This window comes from Somniosus microcephalus, chromosome 9 (genome assembly GCF_052327205.1).
Source record: "Somniosus microcephalus isolate GS21.2 chromosome 9, FLI_Smic_1.0, whole genome shotgun sequence".
In the NCBI taxonomy this organism is placed as follows: Eukaryota; Metazoa; Chordata; class Chondrichthyes; order Squaliformes; family Somniosidae; genus Somniosus; species Somniosus microcephalus.
In genome coordinates, this window is record NC_140995.1 from 830681 (window position 1) to 851092 (window position 20412).

The window sequence follows — 20412 nt, forward strand, 5'->3', positions numbered from 1 at the left end:
AGATAGGTTTCAAAGGACTGTAACCAGCGAACCCATGGGATCAGCGGCTCATCGGGTAGTGCAAGGAAGGGAGGAGGTGGTGGAAGAGAGATTTCAGCCATCCTCATCGCCAAATGTTGCGTTTGCAAAGATAATCCAGAGGCTGTAAGCAGAGTTCAGTTCATGTTGCTTTTTAATGGCTGCTCCACACACACTTCCAGGCCAAAGCAATCGAATACCTATACACAATACAATGATAACAGCACGATCAAACTCCATGTGCTCAGGCCAAGGCAATCGAGTACCTATCACCAATGTCAGACATAACAAGGCACAAACCTAATACTTAGCTGTGGGGTCGAAAGTCCATAAGAGTCTGCAAGTGAAACCATTAGAAAATGAACCGATAAGACTATTTGCAGACCTGGAGAATACTTGGCCCTCTAGGCCGGTCATTTTTAAATGTTGTCAGCTCATACACAATGATGCTGAAGCAAATGATAATATTACAGTAATTAAGCTATTCAAATTTAAGGAGTAGCTTTATTACTGTAATATTAACCCTAAACAACTACACTAAATGTAACATTTAATAACAATTTTACATAAAATAAGAAAAAGTTCGCTTCATTTCTATTTGCCATATCTTCCCATTAACCTTTATTTTCTCTTCTTTTCCAATCTCTTACTCCTCTATTTTTATTATTTAATTTTACTTTTGCTTTATGTCCATCTAATATTTATTTGTAACCTTTTTCTTTCTTTCCAAGCACAGGTAAAACACTTTAATAACAACAGAAAATGCTGGAAAAACTCAGCAGGCCAGGCAACAGCCGTGGAGAGAAACAGAGTTAACGTTTCAGGTCAAACCCTTCTACAGTTCTGACAAAGGTCTTCGACCTGAAACGTTGATTCTGTTTCTCTCTCCACGGACGTTGCCGGGCCTGCTGAGTTTTTCCAGCCTATCTTTATAATTCAGTTCTCTTACAGATAGGCTCCAATATTAACTGTGGCGGGATTTCCATGCCTGGTGGGGGGGGGGGATGGGTGTATGGGGGGGGATGGCGGTGAGCGGGGGAGGCGTTCTGGTCGTGCTGAAAGTGTGGAGTTTTAACCCCATGGCTTGTGTGTATTATTTTAACAGGTTCCCTGTCTGGATGCCAGACTGACTGACAGGCTCGGCTCCCTGTGGGGCGGTGAATGCTGCAGAAGGGGCCGCAGCCCAGGAGCAGGTAGGTTTCCTGCTGCTTGGATGGGAAGTTGTCGGTGAGAGATGGGGGGGTTTTGGGGGACATGGGGTCTGTTAGAGGTCAGAGGGGGGGTCGCAGAGATTCCGGAGGGTCAGGAGTGAGTCGGTGATCACTGGGGGAGAATCAGTGATCGTGGGGGGGTGGGGGTGCGGGATTGCGGGGCAGGGTCAGTGATCGTGGAGGGTCAGTGATGGGGAGGCGATCGCTGAGGATGTTAACTGGTTTGCTTAGTGGGCTGGGGGGCAGCACTCCTGGTCCTGCTGGCCCGCAGGCAGTGCTGCAAAAACAATTAACTGTTCCCTACAGCAGCCCTCACCTCCCTGTAGCTCCCGGGCTTTCCAATGCCTGGGAATCCAAGCCGGCCAGTGTTAAGCCTGGAACAGCCTCATTAAAATATTTCAATGAGTGATCCGCCTCATGGGAGTGGGTTGGACACCCGCACCCCCCTCCCGCCTCTGTTAAAACCGAAAGTGGGCAGGTTCGAGGCAAGTGGCATTCAGTTTTGAGATTTTATACATTTAAACTTCCCACCCAACCCAAACCCACCTGTTTTTGGGGGTCAAAGTTACTCCCATAATTTGCAAATTCTGTGCTGAAGACAAGGAGCCTCACTAACTGGAGGAGGCAGGAGCCTCAATAACTGGAGACAAGGAGTCTCACTAACTGGAGACAAGGAGTCTCACGAACTGGAGACAAGGAGCCTCAATAACTGGAGACAAGGAGCCTCACTAACTGGAGACAAGGAGCCTCACTAACTGGAGACAAGGAGCCTCACTAACTGGAGACAAGGAGTCTCACTAACTGGAGACAAGGAGTCTCACTAACTGGAGACAAGGAGTCTCACTAACTGGAGACAAGGAGCCTCACTAACTGGAGACAAGGAGTCTCACTAACTGGAGACAAGGAGTCTCACTAACTGGAGACAAGGAGTCTCACTAACTGGAGACAAGGAGCCTCAATAACTGGAGACAAGGAGCCTCACTAACTGGAGACAAGGAGCCTCACTAACTGGAGACAAGGAGCCTCACTAACTGGAGACAAGGAGTCTCACTAACTGGAGACAAGGAGCCTCAATAACTGGAGACAAGGAGCCTCACTAACTGGAGACAAGGAGCCTCACTAACTGGAGACAAGGAGCCTCACTAACTGGAGACAAGGAGCCTCACTAACTGGAGACAAGGAGCCTCACTAACTGGAGACAAGGAGTCTCACTAACTGGAGACAAGGAGTCTCACTAACTGGAGACAAGGAGTCTCACTAACTGGAGACAAGGAGCCTCACTAACTGGAGACAAGGAGTCTCACTAACTGGAGACAAGGAGTCTCACTAACTGGAGACAAGGAGTCTCACTAACTGGAGACAAGGAGTCTCACTAACTGGAGACAAGGAGTCTCACTAACTGGAGACAAGGAGCCTCACTAACTGGAGACAAGGAGTCTCACGAACTGGAGACAAGGAGTCTCACTAACTGGAGACAAGGAGCCTCACTAACTGGAGACAAGGAGTCTCACTAACTGGAGACAAGGAGACTCACTAACTGGAGAGAAGGAGCCTCACTAACTGGAGACAAGGAGCCTCACTAACTGGAGACAAGGAGTCTCACTAACTGGAGACAAGGAGTCTCACTAACTGGAGACAAGGAGTCTCACTAACTGGAGACAAGGAGTCTCACTAACTGGAGACAAGGAGTCTCACTAACTGGAGACAAGGAGCCTCACTAACTGGAGACAAGGAGTCTCACTAACTGGAGACAAGGAGTCTCACTAACTGGAGACAAGGAGTCTCACTAACTGAAGACAAGGAGCCTCACTAACTGGAGACAAGGAGTCTCACTAACTGGAGACAAGGAGACTCACTAACTGGAGAGAAGGAGCCTCACTAACTGGAGACAAGGAGACTCACTAACTGGAGACAAGGAGCCTCACTAACTGGAGACAAGGAGTCTCACTAACTGGAGACAAGGAGACTCACTAACTGGAGAGAAGGAGCCTCACTAACTGGAGACAAGGAGCCTCACTAACTGGAGACAAGGAGACTCACTAACTGGAGACAAGGAGCCTCACTAACTGGAGACAAGGAGCCTCAATAACTGGAGACAAGGAGCCTCACTAACTGGAGACAAGGAGCCTCACTAACTGGAGACAAGGAGTCTCACTAACTGGAGACAAGGAGTCTCACTAACTGGAGACAAGGAGCCTCAATAACTGGAGACAAGGAGCCTCACTAACTGGAGACAAGGAGTCTCACTAACTGGAGACCAGGAGTCTCACTAACTGGAGACAAGGAGCCTCACTAACTGGAGACAAGGAGTCTCACTAACTGGGGACAAGGAGCCTCACTAACTGGAGACAAGGAGCCTCACTAACTGGAGACAAGGAGCCTCACTAACTGGAGACAAGGGGGGAAAAATTGGGTATCGCCCCGTTTGGGGCGCTAGTACTGGCGGTGCGCAAATTCATGCCACCTCACGCAATATTGGGTTGTAGCGCCCCTGAAGGTGATCGCAGCGCTAAATCAGATGCTGCACGGTATTGTTAAGGCGCTAACCCGGCGGCGCAACTCAATTTCTCCGTGGGCGGGCGCAGCGCAGGTGCTGTCAATAATCGAATTGACCCAGACACGCTGGCGCCGGCCAACTCTTAAAGGGGCGGATCGATTCTCATCTGCAGCCACACTCTGCGCCTTGTCGGCCTCAAACTCAGCGGTGACCTACCTGTGGCAGCCAAAACTTCCAAGACATGGAGAGGGTCAAGGAGAGAGCGCAGCGCTTCAGCGAGGGGGCATTGGATGCTCTGGTTGACGCTGTGGAGCACCGGCGAGGTGTGCTGTACCCGGAGAATGGCAGGAGGCCTAATCCAACCAAATATCGCAGAGCTTGGAGGGAGGTTTCCCAAAGAGTCACCTCCATCAGCATGGTGCCCAGGACTCCTGTGCAATGCAGGAAGAAGTTCAACGACCTCACTCGGGTCGTCAGGGTGAGTGCCTTTTTCAGAATCATCTTCATCCCTCCATCTGCACCTCACTTTATGGCCAGAGGGTTAGTGAAGCCCCAATGGCCATCTGTCATCCAGCACCCATGGCCCTTTCTGGAAACACACACGCACATTCAGCTCAGTGCATAATGTAAGTGCTATTCTACCATGGGGGGCATGTGATGTCAGCTCAGTGCATAATGTAAGGGCTATTCTACCATGGGGGGCACGTGATGTCAGCTCAGTGCATAATGTAAGGGCTATTCTTCCATGGGGGGCATGTGATGTCAGCTCAGTGCATAATGTAAGGGCTATTCTACCATGGGGGGCATGTGATGTCAGCTCAGTGCAGCATGTTTCTTCAATTCCCGCCCTTTCTCTTGCAGGCCAAGCTGGCCAAGAACCACAGTGAGCAGCTTCGTACTGGAGGAGGCCGGCCTCACCTGCAGACCCTCACAGACCTCGAGGAGCGAGTCCACCAGATTGTTGCAAGCCGGATGAGTGGTCCCGTCACCACTGGAGCTGCCGACCCCATTGTGCACAGCGATGGTAAGGTCATCACCTTTTTGAACTCTCTCTTTCCACTTGTTCCCCCCACCAGCATGCTTTTTCACTCTGGACCCAAGTCAGAGCATTGCAGCACTCATGCATCCCTTGCTGCCACCCTGTCCTTTCGCTAAAGCCACTCTTCAACCTCCCTACTTTCAGATGCTGCATCGCCAGCTCGGGAGCCGGGCCCTCAAGCTGCCACTGCCACTGACTCCGGAGGCGACGAGCAGGGGGAAGCCGGACCATCCCTACCACCCTCAGGAGAGCCAGCCCATCTGCAGACTGGGGAGACTACTTCCCTGGAGGGGAGCGGGAGGGAATGCTCTGAGGAGGAACCAGCTCCAGGAACCAGTGGCCTGCAGCAACGCAAGGGGGGTAGGGAAGCTCGGGAGCCATCTCCCCGGAGGGCGAGTCAGGCCGCGAGTGCTGCTGCACAGAGTGCAGCAGAGGTGCGTGCCCTCGCAGAAATGAGCACCCAGGCTGGGCTGAGGCACACTAAGCTCATGGCTGCAGTGGCAAGGATGCCTGAATCCATCGAGACACTGGCAAGGAGTGTCCAAGACTTCGGCGCAGCACAGGCAAGGAGTGTGCAGGTCTTCGGGACAGCACTGGCAAGGAGTGCGCAGGACTTCGGGGCAGCGCTGGAAAGGATTGTCCAGGGCTTCACCGAAGCACTGGCACCTGCCACGCAAGTGCTGAGTGCTGCCACGCAGTCACTCGCTGGTCTCATGCAGACGCAGATTGAGGCCACGCGCCCACTGACTGCTGCCACCCTCGCTGGATCGGGCAGGATTACCCGGGGCCCTTGCAGCACCACAGCAGGCCAGCAATCTGTGGACCAGCCGATTGCTGCGCATGCTGCGGTACTGCCCCATCAGAGTGCCAGTGTGTCGGCCGACCAGGGAGCTGCTGTCCGCTCTCAGGATCACAGCATTCCTGATGCCACCACTGGCACGTCTCCACTGCAGCTGCCACCACCTGTAGGACAGACTGCTTCCACCCATGCAGAGTTGGAGCAGTCAGCAGCCGGGCCCTCTAGGCCCAGAGCTCGTCCAGGCCATCCTTCAGGGGCATCTGCGCTTTCGGACAGTCAGCAGGCCTCCCCCAGCCTTGCTGCAGCCACTGGGGTTCCATTACGGAGGAGCTGCAGTGAGGGAAGGGGCCAATCTCGCAAGCGAAGCAGATCACCATCGAGGGGGAAAAAGTAGAAGGCGCTGCTGATACCTGTTATTTGTAGAAATCAAGGCCGAGGATGCTGGTCTGAATGTTAGTGATGTTTTGGACAGTCTCCCGGGGGTGTGAGTCACTTATGTGGCAGTGTGTTCGTTTTACTTTCTGTTGCCATTGCTTTTTCATGCTGGAAGGAAGCACATTTTGTAAAATAAACAACTTTCTTTATTTACAATGGCCATGTCTGCTATTTACATTCATTTTGCCCTTCACAGGCTTTGGGTTATCAGAACGGTTCCATTCCTGCTCTTGGAATGGCAACAAGCATTCCCTGAGAGGGGCCTAGAAGCGACTTCTGATCAGCCTCTGATGGACGGCCCTTCCAGTTTGTGCCTCCCTCCCGTCTTGGTCCTCCTCCTCCTCCTCCTCCTCTGCTGGTGCTTCAATGTCTGGTGGCATTGGCTGGGTACGTAGGATAGCGAGGTTATGCAGCATGCAACATACAACCACAAAGTGGGAGACTCGCTCAGGTGAGTACTGCAGGGCTCCTCCGGAATGGTCCAGACAGCGGAACCGCTGCTTCAGCACGCCGATTGTGTGCTCCACAATGTTCCTCGTCGCCTGATGGCTCGCATTGTAGCGTTCTTCAGCAGGGGTGCTGGGCGAACGGAGCGGGGTCATCAGCCACGGGCACAGAGGATAGCCCTTGTCCCCGAGAAGCCAGCCTCCTGGGTGAGCCGGGGCCTCGAAAAGGTCTGCAACTGAAGTCTGGCGCAGGATGAAGGCGTCGTGGCTGCTGCCAGGGAACTGGGCATTCACTGCGAGGATCAGCTGTCGGTGGTCACAGACCAGCTGGACATTCAAAGAATGGAACCCCTTGCGGTTGCGGAACTCCTCCGCATTCAATACAGGCACCCGCAAAGCCACGTGCGTGCAATCAATGGCACCCTGCACCATGGGGAAGTCCGCTATTGCTGCGAAGCCCTCTGCGCGCTCCCGCTGCTTATCCGGGGTCATTGGGAAGGAGATGTACTGCCGCCTCCTTTTAAACAGGGCATCAGTCACTTGACGGATGCAGCAATGCACCGCGAACTGTGAGATGTTGGCTATGTCCCCAGTTGTGGCCTGAAAGGAGCCGCTTGTGTAGAAGTTTAGGGCAACAGTCATCTTCACAGCCACCGACAGAGATGTCCTGCACCTTATCTGAGGCTGCAGATCTGGCTGTAGCAGGTGGCACAGCTCAGTCACCACCTCCTTTCTAAAGCGCAACCTTCTGATACACTGCTCCGCCGACATGTTCATGTAGGAAAACTGCTGTCGGAAAACCCTGGCAGCGTAAGCTCTCTTGTGGCGACATCTGTTGGCCCTCCTCCGTCTGGCCATGCCTGCCCCTCTCTCCCTGCATCTCTGTGCCCTCTCAAGATGATTCAGCAGCAGCACGTTCTCCTCCAATGCAGCCCCCATATTAAGTGCGCAAAGAAACTTTCCCCGTTTGAAATGCTCACCAACAGCAAGGTGATGGTCAGAAGGCTCAAGTTCTTCTGCCAGCGCTGGCTCAGTGGTGAAATGGCTCTCAGTGTGCAGCTCAGCAACTCTCTGTAACTCTCGAAGAAGTTGTGGTCCAAAAATGGCTGCTGCTTTTTTACCACAGCAGTCTCCTTTAAAGAACGCCCCCCCCCAGCCCGACAGCGACTGGGGAACATTCCAGGTAAGCTGTCCTTATTAGTGCCAGGCGGAACGGAGGGGGGCGCCACTGAATTTCCGGTCCGGGGCGCCCCAAAGGCATTGCACACTGAAATGACGTCATGATCTGCTTGCGCCGGTGAGCGAGCGCAACGGTTTAGCTAAATGCCCGCTCAATATGGGGAGAGGCGCAGGGATCGCTGTGCCTGTATTGATTTCTTTGTGGGTTCAATGACAAGACATTTATGAAAGAGAATGAGTTTTAATCTAAAGTCTGTTCAACTCTTTTATACAGCTTTTACAGGAGACACGATGCTGTGATGCATCTAGAATGAAACCAAAACTAAACTAACTGCCTTGCTTCTCTCGGTCACATGCCCTCTGCTGGTCAGGCACAAGCAATCAATACATGCAATTAAGGCATCATAATCAAACAGGCAAATACTATCTCTATTTGCTGATATCATTACATCTCCTTTTCTTAAAACAAAAGTATTTTACTTTTAACTAACAACATATTTTCTTTGTATTAATCTGCATTTTAACTGTAACACTTAATGAACTTACATTATCATTATCATGATCAAGGTTTTTTAACCTTGCTTGGTGTGTTCACATGAAATATGTCAATATACTAGAACTTGAAGAAAGAATAAGATAACATTACTTCCTTCTATAACAATAGTCCTTAAATTTGCTCAATGAGTCTCTCAGGAGGCTTTACGTGTCTTGAGGATTTTCTGATTGATTGTCCTTGAATCTGAGTTGCTGCCTCAGATGATTGGTTCTCAGCTGTGTGATCAGGTTGTTCAACAGTATCAGTCTCTTGACCTGCTGTGGCTGGTCCCATGAGAAGATCTCGACGATTTCTTCTCAGAACAGCACCCTCATCTGTCTGAATGGTGTATGATCTTGGTTGAACTTCACTCAGGACAGTTCCCTTCTGAGTCCATGTGTTTGTTTTGTCTTTGAACCTTACTTGGTCACCAGTGTGGAGTTCAGGTAGGTTTTGTGTTCCTCTGTCATAGTAGTACTTTTGCTTTTCTTTCTGTTGTTCTTTGAACTTCCTCACTTTCTCCCCCTCTTTTGTTTTCAGGAGGTTCTCCAGGATGGGTAGGTTTGACCTTAGCCGACGTCCCATCAGGAGTTGGGCTGGTGACATACCACACTCGAGCGGCGTTGTGCGGTATACAAGCATGCTCTGGTAGAAGTCAGTTCCACTGTCTTTTGCCTTGTACTTCAGTCTTTTCACTGTGTTTGCGGGCTCTCCTGGGTCAACAGCTCTGGACAACGTGTCTGCTGTATACATCAGCTTACCCGGTGTGTACGCAACATTCAGTTCATCATAGACTGTCTCTCCTTTGCTTTCCACAACGAGGACTCTCTTTACCAGGTTCAGTCTCTCACAGGCTTTTAAACCTAGTATGGCTTGCACATCCTTTGGCACCACGATTAATGCTAGCGTGTGCTCTCTGTCCTTGTGTGTTACTTTGACAATGCATCTTCCTTTCACTGGTATATCAGTACCTGAGTATCCTGTCACTTTCACTTTGATGCCATGTATCTTTGGTCTGGGTCTAATTTTCTTAAAATCAGTCTCTGATATCACATTAACTTGTGCTCCAGTATACAATTTAAATGGAATATGTATGTCATTCACTTTTAGTGTTAACATCCAGTCTCTTTCTTCTTCTTTGATTTCAGACACAACATCTACATTGAACTCCTCTATCTCGCTTTCATCTACTGTATGGACCTTGCTTTGTTGCGCTTGGTTCTTGCAGCAACGGGCATAATGGTTGTTTTTGTTGCAACTATTGCATGTTTTACCATATGCTGGACACTTTTTTGGTGTATGCTGTGTACCGCATCGACTACATGTCATTCGATTGTCCCTTTCATTTTCGTTCACTGGCCACGCCTCTTTTTTCACATTGGCGCTCGTTTTGTTAAACGGTTTGTATCCGTTCTTTCTCACTGCATCCACGTTGCAGCTTTTGTCACTGAACAGCTCCTTTGCCTGCAACTTCACAGTCTCTGTAGCCCTACACAGTGCTATGGCTTTTCCCAGGTCTAGATTTTGCTCTCTTAGCAGTCTTTCCCTTAGACCATTATCCGGAATACCACACACCAGTCTGTCTTTTATCAGCGAGTCTGTCAGTCCCCCAAATTCACACGATTTGCTTCTGTTTCTCAGTTCAGTCACATACTGATCAATAGTCTCACCCGTTTTCTGTACACATGTGAAAAATCTGTGTCTCTCAAACGTCACGTTACGTTTAGGTATGCAGTAGGCCTCAAACTGTTCCATTATTTTATCTAGCTTCATTTTGTCTCCATCAGCAACGAATGTGAAGTTATTGTACACCTCCAGCGCTTCATCACCCACGACATGTAAAAACAGTGACGATTTCTTTTTATTACTTTTATCGTCAGCTCCAATCGCTGATAAATACAACCCTACACGTTGTTTGAATCTCCTCCAATTTTCAGCCACATTACCTGTCAACTGAAGCGTCGCCGGTGGGCGTAAACCTTCCATTTTTTCACTTCGTTAGCTATTCTCCAATGGTAAGCAACGATGTTCTCTTTTGGCTTGCTAATCTGTGGAGAGCTGATTTAACTTCAGATTTTTTCTCTTCTGTTCTCTTTCAGCCACTTCTGACACCATGTATTGATTTCTTTGTGGGTTCAATGATGAGACATTTATGAAAGAGAATGAGTTTTAACCTAAAGTCTGTTCAACTCTTTTATACAGCTTTTACAGGAGACACGATTCTGTGATGCGTCTAGAACGAAACCGAAACTAAACTAACTGCCTTGCTTCTCTCGGTCACATGCCCTCTGCTGGTCAGGCACAAGCAATCAATACATGCAATTAAGGCATCATAATCGAACAGGCAAATGCTATCTCTATTTGCTGATATCATTACAGTGCCCGGGCACTCGTTGGTTATCGCCCCACTTGTCGGCCTCTTTAGGTGCTAACTGGAGGCGCAGCCCACCGAATTTCTAGGCCAAGGAGTCTCACTAACTGGAGACAAGGAGCCTCACTAACTGGAGACAAGGAGTCTCACTAACTGGAGACAAGGAGCCTCACTAACTGGAGACAAGGAGCCTCACTAACTGGAGACAAGGAGCCTCACTAACTGGAGAATGCAGGAGTCTCACTAACTGGAGACAAGGAGTCTCACTAACTGGAGACAAGGAGCCTCACTAACTGGAGACAAGGAGCCTCACTAACTGGAGACAAGGAACCTCACTAACTGGCGACAAGGAGCCTCACTAACTGGAGAATGCAGGAGTCTCACTAACTGGAGACAAGGAGCCTCACTAACTGGAGACAAGGAGCCTCACTAACTGGAGACAAGGAGTCTCACTAACTGGAGACAAGGAGCCTCACTAACTGGAGACAAGGAGCCTCACTAACTGGAGACAAGGAGTCTCACTAACTGGAGACCAGAAGTCTCACTAACTGGAGACAAGGAGTCTCACTAACTGGAGACAAAGAGCCTCACTAACTGGAGACAAGGAGCCTCACTAACTGGAGACAAGGAGTCTCACTAACTGGAGACCAGGAGTCTCACTAACTGGAGACAAGGAGCCTCACCAACTGGAGACAAGGAGCCTCACTAACTGGAGACAAGGAGCCTCACTAACTGGAGACAAGGAGCCTCACTAACTGGAGACAAGGAGCCTCACTAACTGGAGACAACGAGCCTCACTAACTGGAGACAACGAGCCTCACTAACTGGAGACCAGAAGTCTCACTAACTGGAGACAAGGAGTCTCACTAACTGGAGACAAGGAGCCTCACCAACTGGAGACAAGGAGCCTCACCAACTGAAGACAAGGAGCTTCACTAACTGGAGACAAGGAGCCTCACTAACTGGAGAATGCAGGAGCCTCACTAACTGGAGAATGCCGGAGCTCACTGCATGATTGTCCCACCATTACCTTAAATGGTCAGGAAATCATACGCAGCATGTGTCCAAAATTCCAAAATGCGCTTCTGGTGGGTGATGCTCAGCAGCGTGAAATTGGAAAATGACCAATTTTGGACGAGCCTTGTGGTCCCTCTCTGCATCGTTTCCAAAGCCTGGCTCTCTTCTTTGTATCTCAGTGACCAGAATGCAACATAGAATTCAAGTCGGAATCTGACCAGAGCACTACATAATTCCAACAGGATGGCCTCAACTTGTACTCTATTGATTTAGCAATATAGTTCAGAATTCTGTTGGCTTTGTTGATTGATACTCTGCAATGACTGGATGTGGCAGGTGCTGAGTCTATAGTCATTCTCAGGTCACTTTCAGCCTCTTAACACCATTCACTGAGTAAGTGTGCCTTCATTCTTTTTTCCAACGTGTAATGCCTTAAAATTGTTCATATTGAATATCATCTACAATTGTCTGCCCACTTGTAAATTTTGTCCAGATCCTTCTGTTAGTCCTTGTCTTCCTCATCAGACTCAACTGCTGGTTGACCATCATCTGTGAATTTAACAGAATTGTTTATGAGTTCATGTAACTTGCATAGATTAAGAATAATAGGGGCCCAAGCGCCGATCCCTGGATACTTCACTCAGTTCATCTCCACAGCCCAACATCGCTCTTGACTCTTTCCTTAGCCACACCATATCATGAAGAGCTGTGGTTTAAACTTGTGTAGTAGCCTTTCAGGCAAAACATTTTCAAAAGCTTTTTGGAAGTCTAGGAATCACTTCACCTTATTTAAATCAGTCTTGCTTGTAGCACACTGATGGGAAATAACAGCAAATTTGATGTCAAATCCCCCCAAAAATGCAAATAATTTGTCAGGAAGCCTTTTCTTGTTGGATGGTTATTTAACTGGAACAAGGCTGCTGGGCGGTACAAAAGCTAGATGTCCATAATTACTTGGACACCAACATGTCCAATCAATAATGGCCTTAAAAATGAATAAGGACCCAATAATACAATGCATGCTACAGCTGACTTGTTGCGATCCGGTCTCCGAATAAATTCAACCTGTGAAAATAGATTACCATTAGAATTAAACCCTTGTGGATGGTGGGTGTCCTAAATGAGCATTATTATCCTATAGTTATTGGTGGTATCCAGGAATTGCGATTGCTGCTCAGAAAAATAAGCCTTCCTGTCTTCGTAATCAATCCAAGTGAAAAGTTACAATCCTATGGTATATTAGGGAGCTATGGGAAGAAACAGCCAGTCACTGCAAGATTTTTCATAACCGCAGCAATCTTGTTATAGTGTTAAAAACGTGTGAATTTTGGACAAACAAAAGCCTTCCGTACTTTAAGGAGGGCACGGTGTCAAGACCTGATCCAATACTGGTAACAAATCTCACACCTCTGCTTTTGTAGATTTCAAGCTCGGGTCCTATGTATGAAGAGTTTATTAAGAGCTATCATTGACTCTTTTGAGCAATGGAAATTATTTTAAAGGCAGACCTATGTCTGAGAAAGAGGCTTGTGCCATACGTACCGTAACAATGTACCATGCTCCCAACATTTCATCATTAGTCCACTTCTGCTGCCTTCTTTCTTCCATTTTCTTTACACTACCTTTAAAAAAAAATCATTCATGGGATGTGGGCGTCGCTGGCAGGACAGCACGTATTGCCCATCCCTAATTGCCCTTGAGAAGGTGGTGGTGAGCCGCCTTCTTGAACCGCTGCAGTCCGTGTGGTGAAGGTACTCCCACAGTGCTGTTAGGGAGGGAGTTCCAGGATTTTGACCCAGCGACGATGAAGGATCGGCCGATATACTTCTAAGTCAGGATGGTGTGTGACTTGGAGGGGAACTTGGAGTTGGTGGTGTTCCCATGCGCCTGCTGCCCTTGTCCTAGGTGGAAGAGGTCTCAGGTTTGGGAGGTGCTGCCGGAGAAGCCTTGGCAAGTTGCTGCAATGCATCTTGTAGATGGTACACACTGCAGCCACGGTACGCCGGTAGTGGAGGAAGTGAATGTTTAAGGTGGTGGATGGGGTGTCAATCAAGTGGGCTGCTTTGTTCTGGATGGTGTTGAGCTTCTTGAGTGTTGTTGGAACTGCACTCATCCAGGCAAGTGCAGAGTATTCCATCACACTCCTGACTTGTGCCTTGTAGATGGTGGAAAGACTTTGGGGAGTCGGGAGGTGAGACACCCACTGCAGAATACCCAGCCTCTGACCTGCTCTTGTTGCCACAGTATTTAAGTGGCTGGTCCAGTTAAGTTTCTGGTCAATGGTGACCCCCAGGATGTTGATGGTGGGGGATTCGGCGATGGTAATGCCACTTAATGTCAAGGCGTGGTGGTTAGACTTTCGCTTGTTGGAGATAGTCATTGCCTGGCACTTGTGTGGCACGAATGTTACCTACCACTTATCAGCCCAAGCCTGAACGTCATCCAGGTCTTGTTGCATGCGGGCATGGACTGTTTCATTATCTGAGGAGTTGTTAATGGCACTGTGCAGTCATTAGCGAACATCCCCATTTCTGACCTTATGTTGGAGGGAAGGTCATTGATGAAGCAGCTGAAGATGGTTGGGCCTAGGACCTCTGCCCTGAGGAAATCCTGCAGTGATGTCCTGGGGCTGTGATGATTGACCTTCAACCACCACAACCATCATCCTTTGTGCTAGGTATGACTCCAGCCAGTGGAGCGTTTTCCCCCTGATTCCCATTGACTTCAGTTTTACTAGGGCTCCTTGATGACGCACTCTGTCAAATGCTGCCTTGCTGTCAAGGGCAGTCACTCTCACCTCACCTCTGGAATTCAGCTCCTTTGTCCATGTTTGGATCAAGGCTGTAAAGAGGTTGAGAGCTGAGTGGTCATGGCAGAACCCAAACTGGGCAACCGTGAGCAGGTTATTGGTGAATAAGTGCCGCTTGATAGCACTTTTGATGACGCCTTCCATCACTTTGTTATTTGTCCTGCTTTTTGTGGACAGGACATACCTGGGCAGTTTTCCACATTGTCGGATAGATGCCAGTGTTGTAGCTGTACTGGAACAGCTTGGCTAGAGGCGTGGCTTGTTCTGGAGCACAAGTCTTCAGCACGACAGACGGGATGTTGTCGGGGCCCATAGCCTTTGCTGTATCCAGTGGGCTCAGCCATTTCTTGATATCATGTGGAGTGAATCGGATTGGCTGAAGACTTGCTTCTGTGATGATGGGGACCTCAGGAGGAGGCCGATATGGATCATCCACTCGGCACTTCTGCTGAAGATGGTTGGAAACGCTTCAGCCTTGTCTTTTGCACTCACATGCTGGGCTGCACCATCATTGAGGATGGGGATAAGGATAAGTCCCACATAAGAGGTTAGTGGCAAAATTAAAGCACATGGGATTGGGGGTAATATCCTGGCATGGATTGAAAATTGGTTAACAGACAGAAAACAGAGAGTAGGAATAAATGGGTCTTTTTCGGGGTGGCAGGCGGTGACTAGTGGGGTACCGTAGGGATCAGTGCTTGAGCCCCAGCTATTCACAATATATATCAATGATTTGGATGAGGGAACCAAATGTAATATTTCCAAGTTTGCTGACGACATGAAACTAGGTGGGATTGTGAGTTATGAGGAGGATACAAAGAGGCTTCAAGGTGATTTAGACAAGTTGAGTGAGTGGGCAAATACATGGCAGATGCAGTATAACGTGGATAAATGTGAAGTTATCCACTTCGGTCGGAAAAACAGAAAGGCAGAGTATTATTTAAATGGTGATAGATTGGGAAATGTTGATGTACAAAGGGACCTGGGTGTCCTTGTACACCAGTCACTGAAAGCAAACATGCAGGTCCAGCAAGCAGTTAGGAAGGCAAATGGTATGTTGGCCTTCATTGCAAGAGGATTTGAGTACAGGAGCAAGGATGTCTTACTATAGTTATACAGGGCCTTGGTGAGACCACACCTGGAGTACTGTGTTCAGTTTTGGTCTCCTTACCTAAGAAAGGATATACTTGCCATAGAGGGAGTGCAGTGAAGGTTCACCAGACTGATTCCTGGGATGGCAGGACTGTCGTATGAGGAGAGATTGGGTCGACTAGACCTGTATTCACTAGAGATTAGAAGAATGAGAGGGGATCTCATTGAAATGTATGAAATTCTGACAGGGCTAGACCGACTGGATGCAGGGAGGATGTTTCCCCTAGCTGGGGGGTCTAGAACGAGGGGTCACAGTCTCAGGATACGGGGTAAGACATTTAGGACTGAGATGAGGAGAGATTTCTACACTCAGAGGGTGGTGAACCTGTCGAATTCTCTACCACAGAAGGCTGTGGAGGCCAAGTCTCTGAATATATTTAAGAAGGAGATAGATAGATTTCTAGATGCAAAAGGCTTCAAGGGGTATGGGGAGAGAGCGGGGAATATGGTATTGAGATAGAGGATCAGCATGATCATATTGAATGGCGGAGCTAGCTCGAAGAGCCGAATGGCCGACTCCTGCTCCTATTTTTCTATGTTTCTATGTTTCTATTAAGAATTCAAATTCCAGATTATTACATCTACTTTACTGGCCTCTTCTATCCCATTTTCAGAAGGATCATATTTGTATCATAATTTGATAGCAAATGCTATAGGTCTCCTCATCGAAACAAGATGCCCTTTTATGATTAGCGTGCATTGAATGAAACTTTGGTGGGAATTGCAGCCTCCTTGCCACAATGTAAAGTCAAAAAAATTCATATCAGAAAGAAGGAGCTTTGTGGCAGTGCCGACCATAAAGAAAAATAGCACATCGCTAGATCGCAAATATTCAATATAGCATCAAGCCTCATAGAAAGAAAGAACTTGCATTTATATAGTGGCCTAGTTATTCCGATCCCTACGGGTGGGTACGCGCTGTGCACCTACCCGTAGGGACATTGGAAATGCCTGTTTCAGGCATGCACAGCACATGCGCTGAAAACTGGCATTTCCTATCTGTCCCCCGGCTGCCCTGGATAAGGGCCTCTGCGGGCGGATAGTTCCGCTTTTTGGAGACCCTCTACCCGCAGAAAACCCTTACAATTCTTACGCCTGGTAAAAGCAGGTAAGGCGTAAGGCCTGCTTTTACCAGGATATGAGTTGAAAAAAAGTTTTAAAAAAACCTTGTTCCCTGAGTTATCATTTAAAAATACTTTAAAAAAGGTAAGTTTATTTTTAGCCCCGTAAAATACTTTAATTATTTTTTCAAAAAATTAAATTTGTAATTTCAAGTCATTTTAAAAATGTGATTTAAAAAAAAAAATTATTTAAATTTTACTGTCAAGTGTATGAAGGGAGATTCCCTTCTATGATTGGCTCCCCATGGCCCACGTGATCCCAGGGATGCTGTGAACCGCCTGCGCCTCTGGGATACGTGGGCCCTGCGCACCGGCAGATTGGTGAGGCCCAGCATCGGAACTGTGCGCGTCCCGGGAGCCCTCGGGTAAGGGCGCAGATTTTTCCAGATCGCAGGTCTCCGCCCACGGGAGGCTTGTGATCGGAAAATACGGGCCAGTGTCTTTCATGACCTCGGGACATCCCAAAGTGCTTCACAGCCAATAAAGTACTTTCGAAGTGTCGTCACTGGTATAATGTAGAGGTAGCAAATCAATCTTATATTAAGTAAAAAAACACTTTTTCCATTTTAGAAATAGTGTGAAATAGATTTCATCACGCTGTAAGGGCTTTTAATTGGCCTGAAAATATAATTGCCCTGGTTTTCCATAGCTGACGCAGGCAGACTACAGACAACAGATGGCTATGACCAGCGGCTTTTAACTCCGATTTCACCAGTAATCTACTGCTGGAATTTAGAATTGTAAACCAACCTGAAGTGACACATTGCTGCCCAGTCTATTGTCTTCACTGCAATACGGAGGTCCAATATCATAACCTAAAGTAGAACAAAAATGACACGGTGCACAAAGGTACTATCCTTTTCTGTCTGAGTGGTAGTTGTAATGACAATGAATATTAACCTGTACAGTAATGTATTAATATGCATGACCCAAAAAAACAGGACAGCCTGAAGATTATAATTCCAACGGCAATAGCCTCCAATTAGATTGAGGGAATTGGCCTCTTGGTTTGAGAAGGGCTCACTGGGCTCTGGTGAGAGGATTTAATTACAAATGAGTTGATTTGAAATCCTAATTACAAATAAGTAATTTTAAAACTCTATCGTCTTACATTTGGCATCCAATGTTTGTAAGCAATCCATTTACGCAAATTAAATCCTTGTATTGAGATCAGTTATGTATTTTCCTTGAACTGTCAGAGTAGAACATGTTTAGTCCTAAACATTATTGCTGATAACACAGAAATATCAGCAACTCCAACCACAAATTTAAAATAATCAGAAATTAAAACATGCTTTGTAACAAGTTCAAAATAAATCTTTCTCTTATGTTTTCTGACAATGAAAATTGCTTTAAATGATAACTCTTATGTGAAAATATGCAGATTATTTGCCTATATTTTACACCCACCTTCTGACATCTGTTTTACTCCTGTGCCTATGACATCACATCTTCATTAGGCTTGGCTCTCGAACCCTAGTTCATCCTGCCCTTATGCTGATGATTTTTCAGGAACAAAAGGAAAGAAAATGGCATATTTTTATTATATAAAATAACAGGCCGGAAGGTGATTTGCAGATGTCTGTAGCACCTTTGTTTGCAGGAGCATAGTGGGGGCACTAATTATTCACATACTGGCTGATTAGGCTGGGAACCATGAATATCTATGTGAGATATATATATGTCAGTGATTGATCGCTGATGAGCCATACATACTGAAACTAGATTGGGATCAAATACACATCTGAAATTCATTGCTGACGATCCATTATTCACCGCAATACAACAACACTCAGATAAGTTGCATTGAGAAGGAGCTGAAAAATGTAAAGAGAAGTCTGCAGATGCCAAGGATCAGAATACGGTTTAAAACTCATCCCCTCATAGATAACACATCGATATACTTTTATTCCTTGGATTTTAAATTTTCAATTACTTTCTTTAAATACACTAGCCAGGTTGCATAGAATTATATAGAATTACATAGAATGCACAGCACAGAAACAGGCCATTCGGCCCAACTGGTCCGTGCTGTTTATGCTCCACATGAGCCTCCTCCCACCCCTCTTCATCTCACCCCATCACCATATCCTCCTATTGTTTTCTCCCTCGTGTGTTTATCTAGCTTCCCCTTAAATGCATCTAAACTATGCTAGGTTGTTCTTTGCAAGGTTATGCTGTGAATAGTTAATATCCTAATGAAATAGAGACCATTAAACTGGCGTGATGGTGTGCCAGTATAATTTGCACCAGTGGTTACAATGCAGCAAGTTCACACACTCAGCTGTCCCGCACAGAGGAAGTGCGCAGACACCATGGGCTGGATTTTCATTCAGAAGTCGGGTTGGAGGCGGGACTACAACTTTCAGGGTTGTAGTCCCGCCTCCATCGAGATGCGGCCAATCCACGCGATTTTAACTTGATTGACCTTGTTGAGCAGGCCAATTATGAGACCACCCGGCAACAGGTGATGTCACAGACTGAAATTTCATCTGTCAAGATGTTTTGACAGATGAAATATCAGTGTTTCACAGCTGTTTGAAGCTGTCAATCACTGACAGTTTTACTTCTAACATGAGTCCTTCTCCACAGACTCAGTTAGAAATCTCTCCTGCACAGAAAGCTGAAGGCTGTCACTTTTGACAGATCGCTGCCATTCTGCTTTCTGTGCCGGTGAGATGAGGGACTCCCCAACCTAAAGGAAGGAAGGCTGAAAAGGTAAGAAAAGGTATGTAAAACTTATTTAATCACTTTAGACACACCAAACACGCTTACCTTTGCACTCATGCACACATCAATCACCTGAACACCGACATCTCGACCCCTCCAAGCCCTTCAACCCGATGGTCCGACTCCTCCAACTTGGCGTGGTTTGGAGCCGTCGGGAATCCCACACTTCAAGCTTAAAAATAGGGATTAGGCTAAAAACTACCTGTTAACTACCTGTTGACAGGCAGTTAATTGGCACTAATCCCCTTCCCGCCTTGGGGAGGTGGGTCCCAGTGCGGGGCGGGTACCCGCCTCCTTTGAAACTGGCATGGAGGCGGGTTGGGTGCGGGATGGAGTCAGGACACCTGATTTCGGGATTTTAACCCCCCGCACGCCTCCAATCCTGACTCCACGGCCCAATGAAAATCCTGGCCCATGATTCTCCACAGAGAGAAAGGAAAAAGAGTAAAGTTACTGTAGCCATTTCCAAGGACCTCCTAATAACTGGCTCTAGAGTGGCACTGACAGAAACCTGCTTGTCCTGTCATCCAAAGAATGGTGCAAGATCTGAAAGAGGAGGAAGAAGGTAAAACAATTCAAAAAGGAGGCTGTGTGTGTATATATATAAGATAAAGGGGTGGTGGCGAGTTAGAATCGAGGTGGTCGACTAATCAGCTGCAACGGGATGCCATACAGGGTGTGCAACTCGCCCACAGCATGTTACTGAGACCAAGCCCTCATAATGGACCAGGCTTTACTGCCCGGCTGTGTGATAGTGAAAATCACCCCTGGAGTCACTTAGTTCAAAGTAGTTTAAAATGTAATAATTTTAGAAATTTATTTTGTGATTAGTCAAGTTTTTATGTATCATTCACTATATTACCCCCTCCCCAGAATTTTATGGGGGTTTCATCAGCCTGTTATAACTGCAGCGGGAGAATGGCAGAATCCCCGGGACACAGCAGGCACCCAATTCTGACAGTTCTTTGCCAGTCCTGGGAGTTTCCTCCATTCTTTATAATAGGTGAAACTTCGGCCCGCCTCGAACAAGGCAAATGATGGACGGGGATAGAC